This window comes from Delphinapterus leucas, chromosome 18, assembly GCF_059928025.1.
Source record: "Delphinapterus leucas isolate spDelLeu-1000000601 "Yukka" chromosome 18, BTC_Dleu_Yukka2, whole genome shotgun sequence".
Lineage (NCBI taxonomy): Eukaryota > Metazoa > Chordata > Mammalia > Artiodactyla > Monodontidae > Delphinapterus > Delphinapterus leucas.
The window spans coordinates 18269983-18288895 of record NC_143146.1 but is presented as its reverse complement, the minus strand read 5'-3'; the positions used below and the strand labels follow the sequence as shown (position 1 = coordinate 18288895).

General features: G+C 36.8%; 1 protein-coding gene across 1 annotated transcript in view; it reads left to right on the top strand.

Moving 5' to 3' along the window:
- The window catches only part of GPC5 (glypican 5), a 639840-nt gene that overhangs the window by 214989 nt on the left and 405938 nt on the right, over positions 1-18913 (top strand). The gene's annotated exons all lie outside the window — the stretch shown is intronic.

The window sequence follows — 18913 nt, the reverse complement described above, 5'->3', positions numbered from 1 at the left end:
AAATAAGTTCATTTGTACCATTTTTTTCGATTCCACATGTAATATCATATGATGTGTCTTTCTCTGTCTGACTTACAGTGACAGTTTCTTAAAATAAGACAACAATGAAGTTTGCCACATGAATTGACTCTTCCTTTTACATACGATTTCTCTGTAGCCTGTAATACGGTTTGATGGCATTTTAACCATAGTAGAACTTCTTTCAAAATTGAAGTCAATTCTCCCAAACCCTGCTGCTGCTTTATCAACTAACTTTATGTGATATTCAAATTCTTTGCTGTCATTTCAACAATCTTCACAGCACCTTCACCAGGAGTAGATTCTACCTCAAGAAATCCCTTTATTTGCTCATCCATAAGAAGCAATCCTCATCGAATAAAGTATGATCATGAGATGCAGCAGTTCAGTCACATCTTCAGGCTCCACTTCAGATTCTAGTTCTCTTGCTGTTTTCACCACATCTGCACTTACTTTCTCCACTGAAGTCTGGAATCCCTCAAAGTCATCCATGAGGGTTGGGATCAGCTTCTTCCAAACTCCTGTTAATGTTGATATTTTGACATCTTCCTGAATCACAATGTTCCTGATGGCGTTTAGCATGGTGAATCCTTTCCAAAAAGTTTTCCATTGACTTTGTCCTGCTCTGTCAGAGGAATCACTCTCTATGGCAGTTACAGCCTTAGGAAATGTATTTCTTAATAAGACTTGAAAGTCATAATGACTCCGTGATCCATGGGCTGTCATTATTAGAATGAATGTTGTGTTAGCGGGCATGAAAACAACACTAATCTCGTTGTACATCTCCATCTGAGCTCTTGGGTGACGAGGTGCATTGTCAATGAGCAGTAATATATATATTTTTTACATCTTTATTAGAGTATAATTGCTTTACAATGGTGTGTTAGTGAGCAGTAATATTTTGAAAGGATTCTTTTTTTCTGAGCAGTAGTTCTCAACAGTGGGCTTAAAATATTTAGTAAACCATGTTGTAAACAGATGTGCTATCATTCAGGCTTTGTTTTTCCATTTGTAGAGCACCTGCAGGGTAGATTTAGCATAATTCTTAAGGGCCCCAGAGTTTTCAGAATGGTAAATGAGCACTGGCTTCTAAAGTCACTAACAGCATCAGCCCCTAACAAGAGAGTCAGTCTGTCCTTTGAAGCCTTGAAGCCAGGCATTGACTTCTCCTCTTTAGCTATGAGAGTCCTAGATGGCATCTTGTTCCAATATAAGGCTGTTTTGTTTACATTGAAAATCTGTTATTCAAAGTAGTCTGCTTTATTAATTATCTAAGCTGGATCTTCCAGGTGACTTGCTATAGCTTCTACATCAGCACTTGCTAATTCACCTTGCATTTTTATGTTATGGAAGTGGCTTTTTTCCTTAAACCTCATGAACCAACAACCTCTGCTAGCTTCCAACTTTTCTTCTGCAGATTGCTCACCTCTCTCAGCCTTCATAGAATTGAAGAGAGTTGGCTTTGCTCTGGATTAGGCTTTGGCTAAGGGAATGCCATGGCTGGTTTGATCTTCTGTCCAGACCACTAAAACTTTCTCCATATCAGCAATAAGGCTGTTTCACTTTTTTTATCATTCGGGTTTACTGGAGTAGCACTTTTCATTTTCTTCAAGAACTTTTCCTTTGCATCCACAACTTGGCTAATTGTTTGGCACAAAAGGCCTAGCTTTAGTTTTATCTTGGCTTTTACATGCCTTTTTCACTAACCTTATTCATTTTTAGCTTTTGGTTTAAACTGAGAGACATGTGACTCTTCCTTTCACTTGAATGTTTAGAGGCCATTATATGGTTATTAATTGGCCTAATTTCAACATGGTTGTGCTGTGTGTCAGGGAATAGGGAGGCCCGAGGAGAGGGAGAGGGATGGGGGACCAGCTGGTCAGTGGAGTAGTCAGAATGCAAACAACATTTATCAATTAAGTTTGCTGTCGTGTGGGTGCATTTCATAGCACCCCAAAACACTTACAATAGTAACATCAAAGATCACTGATCACAGGTCACCATAACAAATATAATAATAATGAAAAAGTTTGAAATACTGCAAGAATTCCCCAAATGTGACACAGAGACACAAGTGAGAAAATGCTGTTGGAAAAACGGTGCTGATGGATTTGATTGACCCAGGGTTGCCACAAGCCTTCAGTTTGTCAAAAAAACCACAGTATCTGCAAAGTGCAATAAGTGAAGCACAATAAAACGAGGTCTGCCTGTATAAACAAAGTTGTGTTCGTCATCAGACAGAGAGAGGGAATCAAGAAGGATCTAGATTTTTAGATACTCTAATCAATGAAATGATTACTTTCTTATAGGCAGTAAAAGTAATGTACTAAACTAACTGAAATATGTCTAAGGAAGTTAGATAATTTTCTTATTTTCTTGGCTTTTTCATTTTGATAGTCTCCTTTTGGGAGAGAACATAAAATATCAAATGCTTTCCAAAATCATTTTCACCCATTTCCTCTGGTTTGTGGGATGTATAAGTCTCTGCTTGGACTTCCCACTGGGTAACAGCACTGGTGTGAGTGGGAAAGGAGAACACAGGACAGAGCAGATCAGCTAAAGAAACACTCGCAGAGCGCCTCCTATGGACCAGCCCAGAGACACTTGCTAGAGATACCATCATCCTGATCCCAAGAAGGTCACAGCTGAGTTGGGAAGACCAAAGAATGAACAAAGGATAACGATGCAATAAAAAAGTATTCCTGGGCAGGTATTGCCTCGTGTGTGCACAGTTCCAAGTGGGTAAGAGTTTCTGTGCTAAGTGACAGTTCTGCCCCTCTGCATTCCTCCTTCCAAGCCCCAAAGAAACAAGTGTGACTTTTTCCTGTACCGGAGTTTAGGATCTGATTTTTATATTTTTCCTCCTTACAACCATGGGACTGAATATTAGGACTATTTTATGAAGAAATAAAAGCACTTCTCATTAAGTAATATAATCATAACACTTTATTCCACAAATGTCATATGAAAATCTCTAAAGAATCACTTCATCAGCCTTGTGATTGTGTTATTACACAAGTGTAAATGTGATTTATGTACCGGACATGGGGAAGAAAATTTAAGAGCAGATGAGAGTTTCATTCAGCGCTTTGTATTTCTTCTTTTATTGATTAAGAGAAACTAGTAGGCTGTCTGATAGGTACTATTCAAGGTCCTTTCAAAAGCTTAACTGATGTAATGCTAATGTTGACTCTATGAAGTAGATACTATTGCTGTTTTATAAAGAGGGAAACAGGGACAAGGAAAAGTTAAATAACTTGCCTAAAGTCCAGGTGATAGGTGGCAAAGCCAGAACCAGAACCAAGGCAATGGCTGTGAAATGTACATGGTGGCGTCTACACAACTACGTGGATGTGTAAGTTGGAGATTACTACTGCTTCAGCCTCCTGGGCACACACTGTCTTTTAGTATACACATGAAATGTGTTAAATCCTTACATAATTTCTTGTAATAAACTCGAGACCCACCCCACTATTTGTAAGTGTTCCCAGAGAATTTATGTTCACGTCACCACTTCCGGCTCCAGGTTCCAACCCCTGCTGACACCTTGACGGCTGTCTACTTTCTTCCTTCCTGAAGCGACTGTCCCTTCTTCACTGCCACATCGCAGGAGCAGAGAAGTTGACACTTTCTCCTTCAAACCTCCCAGTACATCATTAACCCACTTTTGCTGTATATAACAGAGCCTTACCGAAAGTTTGGGGATAGCGGGGTGCCTACGAACATAAAGCAGACACTGTTTCTTGACACTTCAGAATCATTCCTGTCAGTGGAAACTTCTTCCCAAGTCCTTTCATAATCCCTTGCAACATCCTGCCATTTTGCCTGAACCGCTTCTTTTCGCACGTTGCTTCCAAACCGGAGCAGGCAGGGGCCACCCCAAATTCCTATCCCTTTTTTTTGCAGGCAATTTTCTAATATTTATTTTACTTTTTCTTCCATCTAGACGAATCCAGGGGACCTTGCACTTCACAATGAAAAATACAATAATGGTGCTTTTACTATCCAGATAGATCTGAACATCTATCAGGAACATAAGCACATAATTAGAAAGTAGTGTGTTATGTATCATGTGCAAAGTGATAGGTACGCAGTGGTGTAACAGAGAATCTACAGCTAGCAGCCTGACTGGGTCAGGGAAAATAATGCATAAGATGCCCTTTGCTCTGAAGGATGAGTGTGAGCGTTCCAGAGAGAAAAGGGTAGAAGAGGAAAGGGAATGTGTGAAGGCTTGGAAAAGCAAAACGGCATCACATCTCTGTGTTCTGAGCATCAACTTTGTGTGTGTTGAAAGCAGAAGGGGATTGGAGGTAGAAGGAAGGGAGAGAGACGAGTGGCCAAGATGAGAGTGGAAAATAGGTCAGGCTCCACACAAGAGAGGACATTGTATATCCCACTCCAGGTTTTAGAGTTTTAGAAACACCAAGGCCAGGTTTTACAATGCTTGTTAAAAACACAGATTTCCGGACTCCATCCCGACCTACTGAATCTAAAGGTCTTGAATGAATCAGAAACCAGAAGAAACTTTTATGCATATCAGAAACTCTGCTGTGAGAAATGGGAGCCTTTAGCTAATTCAGTGTTGCAGAATGCTAGGTCATACCTAGCACTGCAGACCCATATACTATAGAGTATATTGTATGTGTATTTAGAAACATAATGAAATAAATTAGTTTTTATATAGCTTGAAAGCTGTACGGTACCCTAGGTGGCAATTTGGAGTAGTTTAACTAGAAGAAATTATAATGTGTCTACTAAAATATCATCGGTAAAACTTTACCAAGTGTTTTTTTTTTTCTTTTATTCCCTCCCGCATGCACAATAAATCCTGTCTGAATAATTTACTCATTCTGGAACATTAAAACAGACTTTGTGCTTTGAGGCTAACAAACGATTTTCTTAACTATAATGAGGCTTTTGAAAATGCTGTGCCACAAAATTTATGCGGGGGAAAATATGGCTTTATTTAAACTTCCAAGCCTGTATTAGTGGTTTTGATGAGAAGCTGTTCTGTGGTCTGGTTAGAGCAGGGAGTGAGCTGGCCCTTTGCTACCTGAGGTCTAAGAGGGAGCAGTACTCTTGAAGGCTGTTGACGGAATCAAGAACACAATCTGTGTATTTGTTTAAAACACTTCACTGTAGATGAGCAGGGAACAGCTTGTGTACGTGGAAGTGGATTCTGAATTAAAATTGAACATAGAAGAACAAAATGAAGTGCAGTAATGACAAGTGTAAACTACAACACGAACAAAGTAGAAAAGCTGTTGCAATAAATAATGCTAATATTGTATTAGAGTTCACTGTAGAAAGATATAAGAAGCATCATGGCTAATAGATTCAAAATGAAAGAACTATACTGGGATTTAGAAGGATGACTGCAATACAGAGGAAATACGACTCAGTCCTATTAAGGCTCCACATTGATTAGTATCTTCCTAAATGATGGGTTCTACTTTTTAATGCTTTTCAAATGTATGGCTACACCACATAGAAGCTATAATCAGTTCCCGATAAAACAAATAAAAGAAAAAAAAGAAATAGATTTTAACTCTAGCTTTATGACATTTGATGCATTAGCTACAAGGGTACTACTATGTTTTGACTGAATTAAACATGGCAGTGGAACGTGAGAACGGTTCTAGAACTTCTTTATCTGAAGGGCTTAATTGTATTTGTTTATTTTTAATAGGAGAGAGCTTAAAGTCCCTGAACTGATTATGGAGCATTTGGGAGATGAATTTTAGTACATCTATCATATTTTTTGTGTTCTTGATACACTGGTATTCCAAATGCTTTGACCTTGTTTGGTAAAATTGTAGCAATAAGCTTTACCAGTTTTATTTAACAAATATTTGGGGGGGTGCGTTTGGTAGATTTTCATAAATAAAATCCATATTATGTCTAAAGTCATATCTTTGAAATCATAATTATTTAAATTTTAGATTTCTAAAGATATCTTTGGAAGCACAATTAAAAAGATTAGATTTCCAGCAAATTTATAAAGGGCTGTTAGCATCCTATAGGTAAATCACATAATTGTTACATCCTATGCTTTCTGCTTTTGACTATGTTACTATTGGAATATTTTTCTGATAACATCTATGAAAGTAGGAATGGATGTTGTAGCAAAACAGACTCTTCTCGGTCTGATTGATTTTGTGCTTTATAACCCATTTCAGTTACCAGAAAGTATTGCAATTTTTCCTCCTGCTGTTTGGAAAGAATGTAATGGTCTAAAAGATTGCCTGCCGTCTGAGGGAGTTACTCTCTTGTCAAGGTAGAAACAGTATATTAATTAAACTACCTGTAACTTTGGAGTGAATACTTTCAATCCATTTCTTTCTCTGTTTGCTGGCACTCAGACATGACACTGGGCAACACAATGCAGCAGATCTGGAGGACCATGGCTAGGATGTTCTAAAATCAAGAGATTACAGGATGGAATTAATTTTTTTTTTTTTTTAGTTTCCTAATATTATAACATAAGGTGGTTAGACCTCATCAATATTTTACTTTAGTGTGAATTTATATAACGACTATTCTTGTATTGCTCAGTGAAATTCCTTAGCCATTACTATAAAGCTAATAGAAACAAACAAGTGTATTTTTAACACTATACTGTGGGAAAATATCCCAGGAACCATAAAATGGGGAAGATGTAAGATGCTAAGATACATATTTGTACTTCACTATTTGGGGAAAACAAATCCATGAAAATTCTCTAGAAGAGTATATAAATTAAAGATATTTCTTAGACCAATAAATATGATCAATGACTTGCAGTGATTTGACATAATGAGATAAATAAATGCAATTAAATATAATGACAGGGTACTTCCCTAGTGGCACAGTGGTTAAGAATCCGCCTGCCAATGCAGAGGACACAGGTTCAAGCCTTGGTCCAGGAAGATGCCACATGGAGCAACTAAGCCTGTGCACCACCACTACTGAGCCTGCGTTCTAGAGCCCGCGCACCACAGCTACTGAAGCCCGCGTGCCTAGAGCCCGTGCTCCACAACAAGAGAAGCCACCGCGATGAGAAGCCTGTGCACAGCAACGAAGACCCAGTGCAGCCCCCAAATAAATAAATAAATGTATTAAGTAAATAATAAATAAATATAATAACAGAGTAAATTGAACCACCACTATTTAGAGGGTACTCTCAGTATTAGATGGGAATCATTTGCTTTTGTGAGTTTGTGGATTGTGTAGAGCTGACTTTAAAAGGAAAGACTGAGGTCAGTATAATTATGTAGTTAGAGGGACTGTAAATCCAACTGATTCCTTTTAATTCAGAATGCCACATACTACTTGACAACGGGCTTTTCTAGCACCTGGATATCCTTTTAAGCATGCTTTAGAGATCCAGCAGTGTAAATAAAATTGCGTTGCTTTGCCCAGGTTTATGGGATCTGGACTTGGTCCTTGAGTGAACATTGTGTTTAAATAAATAGGTGAAAGGCAGGATGAAATAGGAATGAAAAGTCCCAGGACTCTCAGCCTGGATGCTTAGAAGGCTGATCCTAACATATGAAATAAGAAAGTCAGACAGATGCAGAGAAAAGTAGAAGGGAATAGTAGGCAAAAAGAGATCCAGGTGGATGTTAGGCATTAAAAAATAGTTAGGAAGTGTTTGCTTCAGCAACCATTCTCCAAGTGTCATCTGAGGCTCCTAAGATCTTTTCAGGATGTATAGGAGATCAAAACAATTTTCATAGTATGAAGACTTGCTTTGCCGATTTCTCTGTACTGGCTTTTGCATTGACAGTGCAAACACAGTGGTGAGCAAAACTGTTGGAGCTTTAGTACAAATTAGATTAGTGCCACCAAACTGTACTTGTAGTCATTGTATTCTTTACATCTACAAAATTGCAGGAAAATAAAATCCAGTTTCACTGAAAAATGTCCTGATGAAGCAGTAAAAATTATTAATTTTGTTAAACATCGACCCTCAATTATATATATTTTCTATACTCTGTGTGATGACATGAAAATACATGAAGTCTGTCTTCGGCATAATGAATTATATAGTGGCTGTCTTTTTTTAAAATTAATTAATTTATTTTTGGCTGCGTTGGGTCTTCGTTGCTCCGCGCGGGCTTCCTCTAGTTCTGGCTATCGGGGACTGCTCTTTGTTGTAGTGCGAGGGCCTCTCACTGCGGTGGCTTCTCTTGTTGCACAGCACAGGCTGTAGGCACACGGGCTTCAGTAGTTGTGACACGTGGGCTCAGTAGTTGTGGTGCACGGGCTTAGTTGCTCCGCGGCATGTGGGACCTTCCCGGACCAGGGATCAAACCCGTGTCCCCTACATTGGCAGGCAGATTCCTAACCACTGCACCATCAGGGAAGTCCTATAATGGCTTCCTTGATGAAAGGCACTTACACAGTTTGAATTGCAAGCTGAACTAGCCACTTTTTTTCCTGAACACAATTTTTTTTTTTTTTTGCGGTACGCGGGCTTCTCACTGTTGTGGCCTCTCCCGTTGCGGAGCACAGGCTGCGGACGCACAGGCTCAGCAGCCATGGCTCACGGGCCCAGCCGCTCTGCGGCATGTGGGATCTTCCCGGACCGGGGCACGAACCCGTGTCCCCTGCATCGGCAGGCGGACTCTCAACCACTGCGCCACCACGGAAGCCCCTGAACACATTTTTTTCATGAAAAGAAAGGATTGACAGACAAAATATGATGATTTAGACCTGGGTACTGGCAGACATTTTCTCAAAGTTGACCAAGATGAGCCTGCCACTTCAAGAAAAACATCTTACAGCGTTGTTGGCAGTGCTTAACATTTGACCTTTCAAGAGAAAATTGGAATTTTAGAAAACTTACAGCTGTCACCATAAACTTGAAAGTTTCCTAATACTTACAGATATGATGACCTGTGTCAGCATTGGGAGAATATGAATAATGCATGAACCAATATTTTTCAAATGTCAGTGCATAAGTTACAAAATCACGCATGGATAACCAAACCATTTATAGTAAAATACAGACCAGTAGGACATTGCAATTAAGTACTTGTCAGGTTTTGGTCAAGCACTTAATTACATCAAAGAAGAATGTTAATTATCTGGAAAGATGATTACATATATCACCATACAAGTTGCCTTCCTTTGGCAACTGTATGTATGTATGTGGCTGGATTTTTTCATATATCTCAACCAAAACAGCGTATTGTAACAAATTGAATCCAGAAGCAGATATGAGAATCCAGCTCTTTTTGATTATTAAGCCATATATTAATGAAATTTGCAATAATATAAAATAATGCCGCTCTCACACTAACATTTTTTTTTGGAAAATACAGTTTTTTTTCCAAAATATGTACTTTATTCTAATGTAGTAAGTTTGTTATGATTATTTTTTAAGTGTATTTAGTAAATATTTTAAAATAATTACCAATTTTTATTTTTAAAATAATATATATTTATAAATGCAACCCTCCAAGATAAAAGCTCTACAGGTTTCTCAGTAACTTGTAAGAATGTAAAGGAGCCTGAGAACAAAAACTTTGGGAATCACTGAGGAATGTATGTAAATTTCAGAGTCATCAGCTTGGGGGTGTCATGTACTATTATTTGAGTGGTGTTATATTTTGAACAAGGTCATATGGAACAAGAACCATGGCTTTGAAAAATCTGGCCTACGATTTAGAGGAACGAGTGAAAGAAAAAATAAATGTACTCATATAGGATGGAAGAGAATCAATATCATTAGATTTCAGGGCTAGAGTAACCAGGAGAGTGTGAGCCCTGAGAAGAGCATTGCATTTGGTTAGGAAGAGGTTGCTAGAGACCTCTGAACCATGTCAGTGGCTCAGAACAACCCCTGATCTGACCCAATCAGTTATTTCTGCCTGCCCAAACCTTCCACCCTTCCCTAATGGAACTTGAAGACTGTTACCAGCAACCATCCCTATTTCCTCAACCTTTATCTCTGAAGGGAACTTGACTTCCTTGTTCTAACTAAATCCTGGTGTGTCTTCCTTTACAGTCTCTTCAAATATAAACTTTTTTTTTTTTTTTGGAAGGTTGGATGTGGTAAAAGAGCAAGCAGCTTTTATTTCCTTCTCCACATGTCTTTGGTGATAAAGATCTTACATGGTATTCTTTTCAGCGATAAGAATGAATTTTTCAGTTAATAATTCCAAATATTAGAAAATACACAGCTTATTTGACTCCAACACAACACATGTAGGGCCTTCTCTTCACTTATTTTTGCTATAGTAATAGTGATAGTGTTGGTTAATGGTATTAGTTAATTTCCAAAAAGAGGAATAATTATAGTAGCTAATTTGTATTATTCCACATAATGGCTCAATGTGCTAAATTAACAATGAAATCTTTGCATTTTACTCAGGTATATAAATAAAGTTTTGTTTTGTTTGGGGCTTAAATACATACCAAACATCCCAATTTCAAATAATTTAAATAGACTTTCAGTGTATTTAAAAAGAAACCATATATCCTAAAGGTTCAGAACCCAAACTCTGGAGCCAGGAAGCTTGGATTTAAATCCATACACTTTCTATGTAAACCTTGAGAAATTCACTTACGTTTTTGTTGCTTCAGCTTGATCATCTTTAAAATGGGAATAATAATAGCAATAATAATAATTATTATTTTTATTATTGTTCTTCTAATTATTGTTATTGTTAAGAGTATCCACACTATGAGTTGGAAAATCAAGTGAATTAATTTACCGAAAGAACTTAATGAAACATCTAGTTTATGATACGCAAGTACATGGCAGAAATGAGGGATTATTATTATTATGATTCTTTAATGTATTTCAGGCTCTTTCCACCTGCAGGCACTATGCATGTATGTAGCTTGTACAAATTCATTTAACTCTCACAGTCACCCTGTGAAATAGGTACCACTACCCTAATTCTTTTCTGATGAGAATAAATGAGGCATATGGAAATTAAGAAATTTGCAGTCACGCAACTAGTATTTAACTGGAGTGGACTTGAACCTAAACCTATCAGAATGTATTGAGCTCCCATGGGCCAAGGGTTGGGAGATATAAAGATGAACAGGACAAGATCCCTCTCTCAAGGGACCCATGACCCCTCAGAAAAGGCAGGAGGTTACAGCGATTCGTAAAACGTTTTCTAGCACAGGATGTAGGCGTAAGAGGAGGGAGAGTTCACCAGGTATCACCCTGTACTTACCCTATCCCACAGTCAGAACAGGCACTATCACATACATTTTATTAAAGATAAAATTGATGTTTAGGGAAGTTAAATGGCTCATTCAATTGGTACACGAAAGAGTCTAGGTTAGAATCATTGCCTCCTGAGTTTGCTAGTCAAAGGTAGACATTTTTGGTTTTCCATGATCGGTATTGTAATAGGCTGAATACTGGCCTCCAGAGATATCAGGGACTAATCCCTGGACCTGTAAATGTTACTTATAAGGAAACAAGGTCTTTGCAGATGTGATTAAATCAAGGATATTGCAATGGGGAGATTATCCTGAAATATCTGAGTGAGCCCTAGATGCTCAAATATGTCCTTAAGAGAGGGAGGTGAAGGAGATTTGAGATGTACACAAAAAAGACAGTGTGACTGTGGAGTCAGAGACTGGAGTTACTTGCCCACAAGCCAGCAGCCCCCAGAAGCCAGCAGAGGGAAGGAACAGTCTCTTCTAGAGTTTCTGGAAGGAGCTCAGCTTACCCTATCTTGATTTCAGCCCAGTGCTTCTGATTTTTCTTACTTTTGGTATCCAGAATGGTGAGAGAATAAGTTTCTATTGTTTTAGCCTACTAAATTTGTGGTCATTTGCTACAGCAGTCATAGGAAACTAACAGAAGTGTTCTCCATGGTTGGAGGAGGTGCGCGTTCCTTTATCCACATTGTTACTCCCATTCTCCTCAAGAAAATTCCCCTTGGTACCTGCCAAACGACTCACAACCTGCTAGCATAGTACTAGTACTAGTACCAGTAGATAGTATGCACTACTGCATACTGTCATTTATCAGATTTCTGGTTATCATCTCTAACCAACTCAAGATTTTATTACTGACTTTCTTTCCCTTAATTTCTCTTGCCATCATTCTTGGCTACCTCAGTCTCCACTGATCTATCCAATATTCTGGCCTCCACACACGCCTTAGTTCACATTATTTTTCTTATTCAAGGAATACTCTCCCACAGTTCCCATGCCCCCTCCTCAGTCATCAATTTATATTTGTCTATCAAAGTACTCCTATCAGCAAATGAACATCCAGTAAATTCTCCACCCTCAAAAAACTGGAAACCTTTGACCTCATGTATCCCTTGGGCATCGGACTTGGTTCTCTGCATCCGTTACAGGAAACATTTGCAAGAGCGTTGTCTATAGTTGCTTCAATGGAATAGTACTCAGCCATAAAAAGAAATGAAATTGAGCTATGTGTAATGAGGTGGGTAGACCTAGAGTCTGTTATACAGAGTGAAGTAAGTCAGAAAGAGAAAGACAAATACTGTATGCTAACACATACATATGGAATTTAACAATTCCTGTTCTCTTTTGTGCTCACATTCTGCTGAGGTAGATCTTGCCAATGTCAGTAAGAGCAGTCTGTCTTGTCAGTTTCCATGGTCAATTGTTATTCCTCATCTCAGTTGACCTCTTAATAGCATTGAGATGATGGATTACTTTCTTCTACTTGAATCACTTTCTTCCCTTGATTTCTTGCACACTCCACTTTCCTGATTTTCCCTTTCCTTCATTGCCTTCTTATTCCCATTCTTTGTGCTGGCTACCCTCCTTTTCCTGAATCTCTGCACCCTTCCCAATCTTCTCTCTTCGGGTTATTTCATCCAGCACGATGACAAATCAGTCTCAGATCTATATCACCAAGCTCAACTTTTCCCCTGAGCCAAATTATTATTGTTTTATCTAACTGTGTATTGATAAATGTCGTTTGAATTTTTAATTGGCATTATCAATCTTAACATGTCCAAAATAGAACTTTTAATTTCTAACTCACACCGTAAACACAGTGCATCCATAGTCTTGCTTATCTGAGTTAATGGCACCAGTGTACATCCAACTGCTGAGGTACAGACTTCAGAATTATCCTTCATTTATCCATTTCCTCTACACCCTACACTTGCTGTACAACAGTAAATCCTTTTGGCTATGCTTCAGTACATATGGCCAGTGCCATCACTTTTTGCAAGTTGGCCCACGACCACTGTAGTCCAGCCTTAAGTGCCTGTCACTCATCTTATTACTTATGTTACTGAAGCCCATTCCCTGGACTCCCTGCTTTCAGTCATGCCCCTGCCCCAACAGTTGATTCTGCACACAGCAGCCACTGTGATCCTTTAATATGCAAACCAGATCACATTTCTCCATGTTTAAAATTATTCAGTAGCTTCCCATTTTACATATTAAGCCCCCAAACCCCTTTCCATGGTTTTGTGAGGCCGCTGTGATCTCTGCCTGCTTCTCTGACCTTTCTCTCCATCACTCACTGGTCTCCAATCACACTGACTTAACTTTTGTTTTTTCCAAAGTCAACAAGCTTTTCACAGCTCAGAACCTTGCATTCCAGTTCCTCTGAACCTGCAAATCACTCCCCTCTCCTCATGGCTGGGTCTGTTTCATCATTGAGGTCTCTGCTCTGCACTGATTTTATTAGTTACACAAGTGCTTAATTGAGTTTAAATTCTTTGAAAAATCATAAATTGACTTTTAGGAAATAAATGATTATAAAATGATATTAGAAATAGATGTGAAGCACCATGATGACCAAATTAATGGAGAGGGAAATGAGGAAGGAGAAAAGTTGAGAAAGCATTTTTCCATGCAGTGCTTATCCTAGGAGACCAGATTAATTACCAATATGTTAATTCATGGTGATACAGATTAATATCACACTCACTATTTATTTGTATAGATGACTAATTTCTGAAGAATGATATTATAAATCATACTGCATAACATTTAAAGATATGTCATTAAATTAATATTCTGGAAAACTTAACTACACATGAAAAAATTGAGGAAATATGCAAATGTCATAGGGGTGAATTCAGTATAAACATAGAGTGGAGAAATAGGTAATTGCTTCTTATAATATCTTCAGAGTAGTTATAATGATCTTCTGATAATTAAATGAATTATTATATGTGACTGTATTAAAATAATTGGAAGGCATTTTTATAAAAAAAGTAGGAGGAATTACAATTCATTGTAATGTGTGTGATAAAAACTGACTGAGAAATTGCTCTTTAAATGATCTAGCTATCTCTTCATCTATCTGTAATGCAGTACAGAGGGATACATAGTTTTTGGCAGAAACTAGCTCTAATGTAGCAGGATAGTAATGAATTATCTGTTGCAGTAACAAAATCTGTGAGTTGAGAATTGTAATGCACAAATATGTAAATTTACTCTAAAAATTTCTCTTCAACACAGATACACATTGTAAACTCATCTGATTATCCATGGTTGATATGATTTAATCTTTCTTCGTCTTTTTCATTGCTATGTTTGAGGATGTCTGTGGCCTTAAACTATAATAGGCACTTCAAATTTTGTATCTTAAAATGTTCACATATAGAAAATTATAAAAAGTATGAAAAGGGTCATAAAATGTCTGTTCATGTCATGCTGGGGAGGTTACTATAACAGTTATTTCATGATCATTAGTTTTGAAATCAACTTAATCTTTAAAGCAATAAAAGCCCCATAAATATTGTTTCTCCCATTGCAAAAAACCTACCTGCATGTAAATCTTCACTGACTTTTCAATGTGTCAAATTTGATTTCAAATCAATATCACCTGATTTTTTTTCTCCACCAGTTTTATTTAAATTTAAATGCTTGATTTAAGCATCAGTAGTTCTTTGTACCTATAATAAAATGTCTCTAAAGGAGATGTGGGCTGGAAAAAGTTAATATAAACTTTCTAGTCATAGGTGTTTTGTTGTTAAATTTTCACAGAATGTTAATGTTGAACATTTAAGTAGATGCATGGACACCAAGGCGGGGAGGTGGCGGGAGGGTGGTGGTGGGATGAATTGGGAGATTGGGATTGACATGTATACACTGATGTGTATAAAATGGATAACTAATAAGAACTTACTGTATAAAAAATAAATAAATAAAATTTAAAAAAAAAAAGAAAATTTAAGTAGATGCAGATAAACTTAATGCATTCCAAATTCACTTTCTACTTAATGAGATAATACATAAATTAATTTTCTCATAAAAAATTATGAGAAATAATGGGAGAAATTATGTTTTTATTCAGTCAGTAATTAGATTGTAGCTTTTAATGCAATCTACCACTCTTAGTTAGGCATTAAAAGGATAGTTGGAAGTTTCCTGCCTTGATAGACTTGATCTGATATCACTGAAAAGAAGAGCTTGTTGAAATTCTCAATGGAAAAACAACAAAAAGATCATTTTTCCTAGGCTATTTCTTAAATTCCTTAAGCAAACCTAACAAATGTTTATTCTAAATATATGTTACAATTTTAGGCACATCAATAAAAAGCTATTACTTGTATAGCTTGAGTAAGGGGTATTTTTTATTTATTAAAACTTTGTAATCAAAGCAACTGTATAGTTTCTCTTTAATAATTAAGTAGATCTGATTAATTATTCAGCACCCAATCTACCTTGGATTTATAAACGCTGGTTTTGTATGTCAGTTATTCTTTTTTCAGAACTGCAAACTATTTTGTTCATTTGACAATTCTTTGGACAAGTTTAAATTCTTGTTAAAATCATAATGTTAATTCCATAAAATGAAAGCACTCAACTTCGTGGTAAACATAGTAGAACAAAATGATAGTTTAGCAAATTCAGAATTAATACAAACAACTAATTTTAGTAAATTCAACTTCTGATTTTATGAACTTTTTAGAAAAAATTACTAACAAAATTATCCAATTAGCTGACTTCTAGATTGCTCAGTTACTGATATGTGTTTATATATTAAAATTTATGAAGTTATTAGGCCCAAAGATTCATAAAAGTATGTTTATTCCTAAGCATTAAAGAATCAAATGTATATATTATAGAACAACAGTTCTCACCATTGACTGAATTTAAGAAATGTTTATTGATAGAATCACAAATAGACACATTCAAAAACACATAACATATGTTTAGGGAATTCAATTAACTGGAATATGTCAATATCAGATTTTAACACAGATTGAAAGAAAAATCCTTATATTGTGATGGGTTAATAGCATAGTGAAAATCTGTTGTAGAATAAATCTATTTTTAAAAGCCATTTGTGTTCAGTATTTAATCAGATGTTGGTATCTGGGAGTGTGCAATCTCTTATTCAAAGGGTGGTAAAATCAATATATCATTAAGAAAACTAAAATTTTAATGTATACAATATTAAGGGAAAGTTTTTAAATGTTGCTTTAATTGACTTTTTAATTTTTACCAGTTATTTAGTTATTTTGTTTAAAAAATAAAACTAAATCAGAGGAAAACTAGTCTGAGGTAAAAAATTGTAGACCTTTTCAGAAATCTATTTTTTAATTATTAACTCAAACAGTAGTCAACTTAGTTTATTGACGATAGTGCAGAGCAGCCTTATAAAGAAATAACAATATTTAGAAATACTTTCCTCATTTTTATTTTGAATGGATGCTCCTAAATATTAAATATATTTTCAATATTGCTTTCATAAAATAAACTTGCAAAACCTACTAGTTATAGCATCTGAAAAGATAAATCCCATATATTCCTGAGTCATTATAAATTATAACTTAATGGGAATGGAATTTATAAAGAAACACTTTATTTTTTACTTTAAAATTTAAAAAAAAAAATTGTGTGTTTGAACATCATTTAGAGTTGGCAGGAATCAGATGGAACGCTTGTATTGCCTAGGGAAGCATTCTACATTAACTGTACAGGGAATCATATGGCAGATATCAATGACACAAATGCAGCTATAGCACATACCTTAGAAAACCTGGTGGAAAGCATGTAAGAGTGCCTGTGATATACGGGTTTCTTTAAATCTATCCTTATCTTATCTTTAAAAAAACCCCTAAATTGTTTGCAAACATTGCTATTTAACCATTATTGGTAAATAAAATCATTGCAACTTCACAATTCATAGCCACAAACAAATTGCTGAGAAACAAAATGAGCCTGTATTATTGAAGAAAAAAATATAGTCTCAGCAGTTTTATTTTAGTTCCAACTGCAAAGGTTTAATTTCCTTTTCACACTCACTCCTGTTGGTCTGTGGAGACAGTGTAGTGGCTGAAATTGCAGCTCTGGGGTCAGACTGTCATGGTGGAATGCTTGCATAGAGAACGTGTCTCAGATTACCTGCAACTGCAGTGTTTCAAAACCTGGCCAGATCGAAAGAATCACTGGGGCTGCTTGTCACATAGAGGCTCCTGAACCAAGACAAATCTACTGAGTTGCAACTCCGGTGCAGAGACCCAGTGATGTGTAGTTTCCCCACAGAGCCCAGGTAATCAGGCCATTTGGCGAAACCTGGTGTTAATGCAGTCTCACTTGGCAGGGCAGCTAACCTGAATTGAAGCCTTCAGTCACCCTACTAATTCCATTCTTTCACACTTTCATTGAATACATAGTACGTAGCTTATTCTCTAGTGGGCACTGGAGAGGTGTGGGTAAACACAGGAGCCCTGCCTAGTTAACAATCTTGTTTGGAGTGCTCTGTGTTGCAATAGAGTTGCAACATCCTTTAAAGCTGTTCCCTTTGATTGTAGGGTAGGGGCACTTTCTTAGTTCCAGCTGCTGTAACAGAATACAGTAGACTGGGTGGTTTATAAACAACAGAAATTTATCAGGGTACCGGCAGATTCCATGTCTGGTGAGAGCCCACTTCCTGGTTCACAGATGGCTGTGTCCCCGTGTGGCAAAACTAGCAAGGGAATACTCTGGGATCTCTTTTGTAAGGTCATTAATCCCATTCATGAGGGCTCTGCCCTCACGACCTAATCACTTCCCAAAGGCCTCCACTTCCAAATACCATTACGTTGGAAATTAAGTTTCCACATAAGAAGTTTTGGGGGGACACAGACATTTAGTCTATAGCATGCACCTTGAAATACCACACTAAAGCCGGGAACTCAAGAGGAATCGGTCTTGGAATAGAATCAGAATACATGGTATTGTATTTTATCTGCCTGTGTTCTTCATGAAATTTTTTGTTTGTTTGTTTGTTTTTATGACATTATGGCATTACTCATGACACAGTTTCACTTCATTAGTAGCTCTCCCTGCAACTTTGCTTTTATCATTTCATTTTATTCTACTGTTCATCTCTTTTTATAATACATTCAGCGGTTTGATTGCTGAATTATTGTGTGGTCTTTTACAACCTAATTTAAAATAACTGCAAGAGTGGGGTTACGGGAGATAATTTTGTTGATGAATTTTATAATTAATTATATATCGACACAGTCCAGTATCATATTTAGGCTAATTATAAAATGTAATTACTAGGATATCCAAGGTGGTTGGCTGCTGTCTAAAGCTATCATTTTGAAATACAATTTTCACTTGCTGATTACTATAACCTCCTTTAATTTGTGGATAAATCATTCTCTGTTCTTTCTGTGGAGAAATTGATTTGGAAGCATTCATTATAGAAGTAAGATAATGAAATATCCCACAGTAAAGTCTTTGAAGATAAGATGATTAAAACAACAGTTGATAGACGGTTCAGAAGGTGGTCACACACTTACTTATTTTCATCAGTTAATGCAACTTATGATTTTCCCACTGCTTAACAAGGCTTGAGAATTTTAAGGATGGTTTAATCATGAAATGTTTTATTTTCTTTTTAATTTGAACATTCTGGAAGCCTGACAATTCTCAGGTTTCCCTTTGGGAATTTAACCTCTCTTTGTAGTAACTTGTCTATAATCTACTAGCTTTC